This window comes from Podarcis vaucheri (genome assembly GCF_965113315.1).
Source record: "Podarcis vaucheri genome assembly, chromosome: 14".
In the NCBI taxonomy this organism is placed as follows: Eukaryota; Metazoa; Chordata; class Lepidosauria; order Squamata; family Lacertidae; genus Podarcis; species Podarcis vaucheri.
This window is the reverse complement of record NC_138752.1, coordinates 23,260,339-23,272,036: the sequence shown is the minus strand read 5'-3', so window position 1 is coordinate 23,272,036 and position 11,698 is coordinate 23,260,339. Positions and strand designations below refer to the sequence as shown.

The window sequence follows — 11,698 nt, the reverse complement described above, 5'->3', positions numbered from 1 at the left end:
CCACCCACCCACCCAGTTTAAGAGACCGGATGACTCTGGGAAGTCTGCAAACTGAGCATGAACACAACAACATTCCCTGCCCCCTCCTGTGGTTTCCAGCAACTGGTGTCAGAAGTGTTGTTGTCTCCAACACAATCTCTGGTTCTTTGTGCTTGAGTCTTCTTCCCCCTCCTTGCTGTAGTATTGGCACTGGACTGTCTCCTGGCCTTCCTTCTGCATCCAGCTTTGGACCTTGACTATTTTGTGTGCTCGAGCCTCTGGCTTGTTGAAATTATGCCGCTCCTTGAACCCTGCACTCTTGGCTAAGTGTTTTGTTAAAAGGCTCTTTTTCTCCATCCTTGGCCTGAAATCCTTGACCAAGGGTGAAGAACCTTCTTGGCTCCACAGGTCAGAACCTTAGTGACCTGTCAGTCACACAATGTCATAATGGTGCTACATGATTGACAGGTGGGTGGTCCAGCTGGGTGAAAATATCACTCCAAGCTGCTCTGAGCTCTGACTGGGCCACTGAGTGGCTGGCCAGTGGTCTGCAGGACAGAAAGCCTCATTGATTTGTTCCATAACATTCAGTGGGAGCTGAGACAGAATGCAGGCTGGGGCGTTGTCCCTACTCCCTTTCTACAAGTGTACCTTCAGCCTGCTCCACCAATAACTACCGTATGTTATCACTAAGGCTGAACCTAGCCTGAAAACCGGTGCTGTCCAAGTATTAAGTGGGTTTGAACCCTTGCTGTGTTTAAATTAGGTGCTGGTAAACATTGTTTAAAGAATTAAACACTAAAGAAATCAATCATGATTCAATTTCTTATTGTTATTATTTTTAGTGTGCATTTGATGATGAATGACAAAATGTACTTTCACAAGCGATTGAAGCATATAACCAAAAAAAGCACAATACATTCCCTCTTTTCCTTAATGGCATAGGCTAAATTATCCATTACATGCGGAGGCAGCATAAAAGCCATTCTGAACATCGAGCGGTGGATCAAAGAGAGGGGCGATAACTTGTCCACAGGAGAAAGCCACGCCTCTCAAAGTCTGAGAACAAGGATAAGCAGTCTGCATTTTAACTACCTCTCCTGGACTTAAAACAGTCTGCAAAGTCTCCTACTGAGGCGAGTGTCAAATACTAGCTACAAAGATCTTCTTTGCCCACTTTGCTTTTCTATTACAAATGACATTTTCCTCACCAGTTTCAGGTGAATTGAAGTGAGCTGTGTGTTTTTTTAAAAGAAGAAGAAGGAAAGAAAGAAAGGAGCAAATTAAATTCTGCTCAGCTCTTCCTGGAACAGAAAGTAGAGAGAATGGATTTCCAGAACATTCTGTGGTACCTCAAAACTTACTTAGCCCTGTCCAGCCCGTTAGAGCTCTAGTTCCCAGAACAGTTTAATAGTCAATCCCTCTTTCCAAGAAACTCTGGGAATTATAGCTCTGTGAGAAGAATAGGAAATCTCCATTAGCTTATCCAACTACAGTTAATGGCATTCTTAGGGAGAAGCCATGACTGTTTGAAGTAGTATGATACTGCTTTAAATAAATAGTGCAAATGAGGCCTGATTGACAGGTGGCACAATGCTCCTCCTGACATGTCTGCCCTTCTCTGCTTCCTTGGTCAGCAGAGCCACACCTTCTCTCTTCTTGCACATCGCTAGGCCTCCGGAAGACCAAGCTCCTCACTCCACCACCTGACCATGCCAGGAAACATGGGTTGGAAGAACACTCTCTCCAGGTCATGCCCCAGACCAGTCCAAATGGATGAGGTGTGGAGGTGGAGGAGCCTCCCATCTCAGAGCAGGTGAGCAAACTCAAGTGACTCATCAGGGGTATGGCGGTAATGGGCCTGGGGCTGGGGAGAGCAGCTTGAGAGATTTCCAGGGCCAAAACATTGAAAGCTCTGGCCTGATCGCTTTTGACAAGCTCATTGCGGCCCTCTCTCAATTGGAACCATTTGTGGTGCTGTATTAACGCAATGAAACCTATCCCCCAGCAAAAACAGAACCCGAAAGGTTGACACAAGAGCTGAAGGCCAAGTGAAACCAGATCTGTTTGTCGATCTCTTAAAGAAGATGGAAAGCTAATAAAACACAGCTTTTCCTTTTCTTTCTCTCCCCCCTCCCTTTTATGCCACATATTGACCATCATTCTCCACCAGGTAGAAGAGAATAACGATGTCAATCCAAAACTAATTGACTCCATCCCTTTCCGCTCTGTCATAGGGGGCATTTTTCTCCGAGGGTCAGGATGTGTTAGAAAACAACTATTTCATGACCCGCCTCTAAATGTTCTGCATTCCCCCTCACTCCAATATACGGAGAGGAGGCTGATATTTAATGAACGGAGTCTGAGCAGCAGTTCTGTTGGATTTCAGCCAACTTGGGGGTGTTGACTGACCTCACTGATTCCGATTACGCTGTGTGTCTGGAATTGCCATTACTGCGGCCCTTACAAAATCTCCATTACCCTGGATATCTGTTTAAAACTTGATCTCGTACTACCTCTTGATGTAATTCCGGCATGGGAGTATGTCCTCAGGGGATGCTTCTCATTACTGCTGATGGTAATCCTGTGGTTTGGGTGCTGGGTGAGATTATAACTCCTGTAACTGGCAGCATACATCTGATATATACAGTGGTGCCTCGCAAGACGAAAAGAATCCGTTCTGTGATTCTCTTCGTCTAGCGGTTTTTTCGTCTTGCGAAGCAAGCCCATTGACGGATTAGCGGATTAGCGCTATTAGCGGCTTTTAGCGGCTTATCTGCTGGTCGGATCAGCTGATAAGCGGCTTAGCGGCTTAGAAAAAGGGGGGGAGGAAAAAAAACCAGCAGGAACTCGCAAGACATTGTCATCTTGCAAAGCAAGCCCATAGGAGATTCGTTTTGCAAAGCACCTCCAAAACGGAAAACTCTTTCGTCTAGCGAGTTTTCCGTCTTGCGAGGCATTCGTCTTGCGGGGCACCACTGTATTATGAGAGCAGCATGGCATTCCTGCAAAGTATACAAGACTCTCAAACATTATGCTGTACTCGTGTGTGTGTGTGTGTGTGTGTGTATTACAACCTGGTAGAACGTCTACCTAAGTCAGTTTGGTTTGGTGATTAGAGTGTCACATTAGGACTTGGAAGACCAGAGTTCAAATGCCCACTGAGCCATGAAGCTCACTAGGTGATCTTGGTCCAGTCACTGTCTCTCAGCCTGATCTACTTCACAGGGTTGTTGTGGAGAAAAAGGAGGGAGTGCAGTGCAGTGCAATAAAATAAATCCACCATTTTCTTACAAGTAAAACTGGAAAAACACACCTTGGTTAAATTTTAGTAGGGCTTCCAAGGCCACAAAAAATGACATTAAGATGCATCCCACCAGCTGCCAATTGCTCTCCTTCAGCCAAAATGGACTCTTGGTGACAAATTTTTGAAAAACCAGTCATGGCACTACAAACCGGATAGAGCAAAAATCAGCCTGCAGCTCTGAGCTATCTGGAACTCTGCAGCAAATACTTTTAAAACTCGCATTCCTCTTGCTTTCAAACATGTGCCTCAAAGCTTGTTGTAATTTAGCTTCTACACACCTCAGGAGGGGGGGAAATCACACAGTGTTGGGGGAGATCGCTTCATTCTTTTGAATTTCTTTTCCTTTCTGTGTTTTTTTAATGGCCTAACTTCTAAAGGAGCAGGTGGAAAGCAGGCTAAACAGACCTCCAAGGTCAACATGGCAGAATTTCAGAGTCCAGTTAACTCATTAAGTTTAAGTGGAAAATAGGGGATGAAAGCTTCGTTTAGGAAGAATTAAGGAAATACCTAGGAATGGGTTTACAAAGTGAAATATTTTCTCTCAAAGCCAAAAGGTTAGCAGGTTGGTCTCTCCCATCTGTGACTGATTAAATGTATTTGAGGGGACAGGTGGCTTTAGGAAATGTAATACTTAAAGAGCTTTTAAAATATTTTCGGCACTTTGGCCAGGTTATTGGATTCATTCTTGCCAACTCAGCAAGACGGTGTCTTGAAAAGCACCACCACGCAGCACTCATAGCTGCAGTGCTTTCTCAAAACTATCTCCTTATCAAAAATCTACAGTGCCTAGGTCAGTGCCAAGGCATGGCAAATCTGACTGCTTACTAACATTTATGGAAGCATTTACCATTCACAACAGTTTAACTTGGAATGGGGAAGAATTTTGGTTTGGCTTACCTTTTTACTGTGACCTTACCTAATCCCAAAAGCAATACATGGGAACTGAAACACATCTGTCCATCAAAATTCACACTTCTCCTGACTCTGAGATACAATTCAAGCAAATAAATGAATACAATAATGTGTCTATTAGGGGAAGGTGTGCATTTTTATAAGTGAAAATAGCGTAGAAAAATACATTTTATTAGGGGAAATTGCTTACAAAAATTTGCACATTATTAATCTTGTTTATAAAACCCAATTAAAAAGAAGAAGGAATGTGCACTAAAATGCTGGCAGATGTTGTAAGGGTTTGTTTCTTTTTACAATGAGATAGGGAGAGAAACCAAAATTTACGGTTTCACCCATCCCTAAGTTTAACTGTTTGGAAGGGTTGGTTCTGCTGACTTAGGCATAGCTTCATGGCAGTAAGTCCAACAGGCAATAAAGGAAGCCCATTTCCAAGTAGGGCTGAAGCGAATCTGCTTCCATTAAGCCAGGTAAAGGTAAAGGGACCCCTGACCATTAGGTCCAGTAGTGGCCGACTCTGGGGTTGCGGTGCTCATCTCGCTTTATTGGCCGAGGGAGCCGGCGTACAGCTTCCAGGTCATGTGGCCAGCATGACTAAGCCGCTTCTGGCGAACCAGAGCAGTGCACGGAAACACCATTTACCCTCCCGCTGGAGCAGTACCTATTTATCTACTTGCACTTTGACGTGCTTTCGAACTGCTAGGTTGGCAGGAGCAGGGACCAAGTAATGGGAGCTCACCCCATCGTGGGGATTTGAACCACCGACCTTCTGATTGGCAAGCCCTAGGCTCTGTGGTTTAACCCACAGTGCCACCTGCATCTCAGGTAGCCTTTCAATATTTGCTATCCGCATCTAACAGCTCCTGCAATTCAATTTCAATATTTGATAATGATACTTGACAGCCAACATGTGATGCTGTCTCAGATTTGACAGTATTTGGAAGCTGGCATTCAGTAATAATGGTTGCTGGCACGCAATGGCTAGAAGAGATGTAAAACTTATACCTCGCTTTTCTATTAAAAGAAACTCAATGCGGGCTACAATGCAAAACAACAAAGACATACTTCAAAACATAACAATTGCAAGTTCAATATAACAATATCAAGACCAGTAGGAATGTGCCAAGCCATTGATCCATGTAGCTCAGTATTGTCTACAATGACTGGTAACAGCTCCCCAGTCTTTCAGCCAGGGAATTTTCCCCAGCCCTACCTGGAGACGGAACCTGGGATGTTGTAGATGTTCTACTACTGACCTACAGCCCTTCCCTGATAATGCCTCCCAGTGGCTGGTCCTCTTGCTGTCCCCAGCAGTCTAGTTTAAAGGTTGCCAAGTGATTTCACTGGGAGATGCTGACTAGTTGAAGAGGTGACTTTTTGTGGATGTCTGCTCAGAAATAAGCCCCATGGAGTACAATGAGGCTTACTGTAGCAAGTTTGCACAGGGAACCGGTGTGTGTGTAGATACAATTTGCAGTATCTGCATTTTGGGGCCAAATACAGAACTCATAGGGACGCGGGTGGCGCTGTGGGTTAAACCACAGAGCCTAGGATTAAGCCCTCGTCACCTACAGGGAAAAGAAGACATGTGGTTGGCTTTTTCCTCCCACTTTTTGAAAAAATTATAGATCATAATGATTTTGAAAACACAAACTGCAGAATTAAGGTAATCTGTTACTTAGGGGACGCAGGCAGTGCTGTGGTCTAAACCACAGAGCCTAGGGCTTGCTTATCGGAAGGTCAGCGGTTCAAATCCCCGCAACGGGGTGAGCTCCTGTTGCTCGGCCCCAGCTCCTGCCAACCTAGCAGTTCGAAAGCAGCTCAAAGTGCGAGTAGATAAATAGGTACTGCTCTGGCGGGAAGGTAAATGGCATTTCCGTGCGCTGCTCTGGTTCGCCAGAAGCGGCTTAGTCATGCTGGCCACATGACCTGGAAGCTGTACGCCGGCTCCCTCGGCCAATAAAGCGAGATGAGCACCGCAACCCCAGAGTCGGCCACTACTGGACCTAATGGTCAGGGGTCCCTTTACCTTTACCTTACAGATCACATGGCATACACTCTATGCATAGTTCCCTGTGCAAGCATTTTATTGTATGCCTGAAGAGTAAGCACATGCTGAAGACAGGACCTGTGCGTGTCTCCTTCTCCTTCCACAGCATGCATTGAGGGAAAAGACTGATGGAGCATGGCAGCAGTGCATACATCCAGCTTTGCCACACATAGCATAATTAGAAATTACACATCTTAATTAGAGATGTGAAAGACATTTCTGCAGAATAATAACCCAATCCAATGCTCCTGAACTGGCAGGTTGGGATACAACTCCCAGCTGGGTGATGCACTTCTGTGGATTTTGCAATGCATTTTCTGTTTTTGAAAATGTGCACACAAAAATTTGCATTTTACGGAAAAGCAATCTTTTTGCAATAGCCTTAACTGGTATGGAATAGCATCATTTATTTTTTTGCTGGTACCCAGGACACTTTGATCAGGATACGAGTACAGGCACCTCATTTTTACACACACCCTGCCAAAACAAAACAAAAAAAGCACATATAAAATATTAATTTTACTGGTGAATGTATTGAAAAGTTCAATGTCTAAATTAGCACCCCAAAACACCATCAAGGAGACTCTCAAGTAAAGACTCCAACAATAACTTGAGTATAAGAACAAACCCCAAAGACTTGTCTGTCTTAAGCTACCCCTTTATTGGTGATACTGGTGCTCTAACCTCAGAATGTGCACAGATATTTTTCTCACAGAGGGATTCCCGGCCCCCCTCCACCCACTGGAAACTTTCACAGCGCTGGATTACATTTTGATTTACGAGATTTTGCTAAGATGTGAATTAGCTTTCCTTACCTTTCGTAAAGCTATGCTTTACCACTCTGCACTGTTAAGGCAAAGGAACTGATTCTCCATGAAAGGGAGCCACACATCATCACACAAAAGTTGGGCTCATTGAGTTTCTCGGAAACCGCTTTAAATCTCTCATAGGCTTATAAAACCATAGAAACGCAAGGAATTGTGGATCTTTTGTGCTGAGTTGCATTACTTTGATTGAGCATGGGTTGTTTTTTTAAAAAAAAAGTTTGCTTCACTACCATTAAAAAAAGAGAGACAAAAATAGTCAGAAACAAATTTGCAGAGAGTAGGCTTACGTCAGCAACATATGCGTGAAAACTAGAGTAATATAGAGAAGACTTTAAGCCTGTGATGAAATAATCCTCTGGAAGCTGTTTGTCTTACATGTTGATTGCATGCAGACACAAGGAGTTGCTGCTTGAGGCCATACTGTACCATGAGTTATGTATTACTTAAGTTGTGCAAATATTCTGCACACCACATGGGTAATTGTTGCATGTGTGTCTTTTATCAAATTGCTAAAATATATGGAAATTCCACCATAAACACAAGACTCCAAATTATATAAATACTTATATTGAACTCTGAGCCACATAATTATTTGGCCTGTCCACATTCACACTGCTACATGGGTTTTGTAGTCTATTTCAAGCTTGCAGGGCGATATTACATTTGGAGAATACATGTGACAAGTGGGACCTGTAGCAAAATGTTGCATTGTGTACCTCAAACCCCTAAAGGAGTTCTCTTGTTCCAGGTTCCAGCCAGTTGGCTATGTCCTCCTCTCGGCTATTATAAGCTGCAAGAGGGTCAAGCAGCCTCATTCATTATCCCCCCCCAATTTCCCATTTCCAGTTGACACTCAACTTTTCATGGGACCTGGAGGCCACTGAGCATGCTCAGTCTTCCTTGTGACAACTCAACCCCCTGGCTGAGCATTCTGACTGGCCAGAGGCCCCTTATGACCATTCCACCACTATATAGCAGGAAACCTGTACTAAAAGGCCTGCAAACAACTGGAATTGGCTCTCCAGTCCTACCTGGAGATACCATGGTTTCAACCAGGGACCATCTGCATGGAATGGTTGTGTGAATGAAGTGTGCAGGATCTATCAGAATGGACATGCATAGCAGGGTTAATAGAATCCTGGGGTCCCTCTAGACTTCTGCCTGCGTTTGTTCATGAGTTTATCCTGCCACATTAAACTGAGGCAACAATAGTGCATTAGTAGAGGATTTATACCGGACCATCTACACACCATTCTGCCTTATAACTTGTTCTGTGATAGTTCTCTGATGTTACCACATTACAGTGGTACCTCGGGTTAAGTACTTAATTCGTTCCGGAGGTCCGTTCTTAACCTGAAACTGTTCTTAACCTGAAGCACCACTTTAGCTAATGGGGCCTCCTGCTGCTGCCGCGCCGCCGGAGCACGATTTCTGTTCTCATCCTGAAGAAAAGTTCTTAACCTGAGGTACTATTTCTGGGTTAACGGAGTCTGTAACCTGAAGCGTATGTAACCTGAAGCGTATGTAACCCGAGGTACCACTGTATTTTCATCTGGAGAGTCACTCTTGCACTACAGAACAAAAGCAGGACAACAAAGAAGCAAAGCAACAGAACACATGAGGCAGGAAAAGATGCAAAATCTCACCAGGAAGCTATGTGAAATAGGCCACTTAGAGATGAAGCAGGATGCCAAACCCCAATACCATCATGAGCAAAAAAAATCATAATGAATGCACAATGAAATGGGCATCTGTATGTGGTCTCTTTTATTTTTTAAAAAAGTTGATCCAGTCTGCATCATGGCATTTGAAGCAGTCAGCTCCTCTGCGATCTGCGTGACTCTTGCCATTTGGGCTTAATGGTTCTTCTGCTGGGTAGCTGCCCATGACCTCGAGTGCAACTTCCTTCCCAAATGCTTGCAAATGTGTCCACACCCCGTTTTTGTTGCTGTTAATTCTCCGCTCCTTTCCATGCCCCCGCCTCTTAGTTGTAGCATGAGTATTCTAATTTCTCTGCACAACGCGTTGCTGTTTGATAGACAGGTTGCCAAGGGACATTTCATGTGTCAGCATCAGTGAAAATGACTTTTGAAGAAAGCTCACACCCTTTCACTAGCGTGGAATCCAAATTGCCATAGAGCTTCTGCAGCCATGAGTACCCCGCGCTTCGCTCCCAGATAATGTATTCCATTGCCTCTGGCAGAGAAAAAATCAGTGAGAATCTCTATTGAATACTGATATCAGCTGGGAAGCAGAATGCGGGGAGGGAATCCATAATTAGGAATATTCAGATGTTGTACAATCACTTTTATTAGTACCTTGAACAACAACATAGGAGTGCAGATCTGAACATTAGGAATGTATAGAGGCATCGTTTTACGTTCCATCCTGTCGCAGAACTGTTTCCATTCCACTGCAGTTCACCCTCCACCCAAAGCTATATCATTTGTCTTTCTGTCTGCTGTGGCAAAATTATGTAAGTTGCATGATTAACTATATGGTCATTATATTATTCCACCCCATTTCATTTCAGTGCAAAGGAATATAGGGGATGCTCATCAAATTTGCAGATTACATCAAACTTGGAAGCATTAGCAAATATCACAGAAGTTAGAATCAGGATTCAAGATAGCCTTAATAGAGTAGATAACTTGGCCAAAAGTAATAGACTGAATTTCCACAGGGATAAATGTAAGATTCTACACTTAGGTAGAAGTGTGAGGAAGTGTATCCCTACAAATTGAGGGATAACCAGATGCACAAATATAGGATGGGGGACACCTGGCTTGACTGCATTACACTTGAGAAGGATCTTAGTAGACCACAAGCTTAGCATGAGTCAACAGTGTGATGCAGCAGGAAAAATAGCTAGTGCCATTCTAGGTTGCATCTACAGAAATATAGTGTCCAAATCAAGGGAATTATTAGTTCTAGTCTATTCTGTCTTGGTCAGACCCTCCCAACCCCATAGTACTGTGCTGGGTACCACAGTATAAGAAGGCTATTGAGCTGGAACATGTGCAGAGGAGGGCAACCAAAATGATCAAGGGTCTGGAAACCAAGCCTAATGAGGAACATTTGAAGAATTTGGCTATGTTTAACCTGGACAAGAGAAAACAGAGAGGTGATATGATAGCCATCTTCAAATAACTGAACCGCTGTCACATGGGAGAGGGAGCAAGCTTGTTTTCTGCTACACGAAAGGGGAGAACTCAAATGACAAGAACGACGATTCCAACGCAATATTAGGAAGAACTTTTTGAAGGTAAAAAAACTTTTGTTCAGCAATGGAACAGACCACCTGAGAAGGTTGTGGACTCTCCTTCATTGGAGGCTTCTAAGCAGAGGTGGGATATGAAGTGATGGACATGAGGCAGGAGTTGATAATGCAGGTGAGCTGCGCACAGGCGGGCTGCATGCAAGCTGCCGGCCAGCCCTGTGGAGCCTCCTTTTATTGACACAAATATGCAAACCAGGCAGATACTTTTTGGGCTGTGACCTTTACACATCTTCCAGTCCCGAGATTGAGGGGTGGTACAAAGTTATTTTGGCACCTGTTTCCATCGCGTCATTTTCCCCTTGCACAGTGTATGACGAAGGAGACAAAAGGTCTCAGAGGCAAAGGTTACAGACAGGGCACTGCAGACTACTGAGACCGCAAAGGGTTAGACAGAGGGTACGATGTTCAGACAGCTGTGGCTTGTCTGTGGGAGGGGGGTGCCCCGCACCCCAAGGTCATGTGTGCAGACAGACTGTTGCTGCCTGCGGGTGGGGAGTGTGCTCCCTCCGGACCCCACCCCCTACCCCACCATCATCCCTACAGGGATGGCCATCTGTCAGGGATTATTTAGCTGTGATTCCTACATTGCAGGGGGTTAGATTAGATGACCCTTTGGGGCCCTTCCAACTCTACAATTCTAGGATTCTATACATGCTTTAATCCCCTCATCTCTCTTCTGGCAGATGATTCCCACTTGTTTCCCCGTTTTCCACAGAAGTGCAAGAACGAGCTCTGCGTCCACACCCTGCTGCTATTCATCCAGGTCTGTAAGTGTAACTCTTTCCAAAGCGATGAAGTGACTCTTTTTTATGAAAGGGTGCATACTGTTACACTTCACTGTCGACATCTGCCATTCAGCAAGCACCACCCTATAAAAGAAACCTAAAATGTTCTGTTCCTCAATTAAAGTATAAAAGCAGAGCTGTTTGGGGAGGTTTACAAGGTGGTTATTTCTATTTACCTGACAGATTTCTGCCCTGGTTGCATAGCAGTGCCAGATTTCATTGTTTAACTGGGAACAATTGTTTTGTGAGACTGGTATCTATGGAGAAGAAAGATATGTGCACTACATCACTGCTAAAGGTCTTCTCACCCCGCCCCACTCCCCCCAAAGCAGATACAGAGTCCGCAATCTCACAAGTAATAGAATAAACGGCTCATGGATGGTCTTTGTCGAAAGCCATTTTCTCCACATTGCAATCAGTGAGAGATGATACAGCATCCGCAAGGGTCTTGTTCTGAAGGTTTTAGAGAGAGACCAGAGGCATGTGGGAAGCAGAAGAGAATGTACAGTACCATATCCCGCACCTGCCTATTTCAGCGTTCAGCTGAACAGGAGTTCATTT

At 44.4% G+C, this 11,698-nt stretch overlaps 1 long non-coding RNA gene across 1 annotated transcript; it reads left to right on the top strand.

The window, feature by feature from the left end:
• Positions 1–1,236: 1,236 nt before the first annotated feature.
• Positions 1,237–11,448, top strand: LOC309518560. Its single transcript, XR_014213494.1, has 4 exons — positions 1,237–1,327; positions 1,653–1,795; positions 11,036–11,115; positions 11,321–11,448. It is a non-coding gene; the product is annotated as an uncharacterized lncRNA (long non-coding RNA).
• The last annotated feature ends 250 nt before the right edge of the window (positions 11,449–11,698 follow it).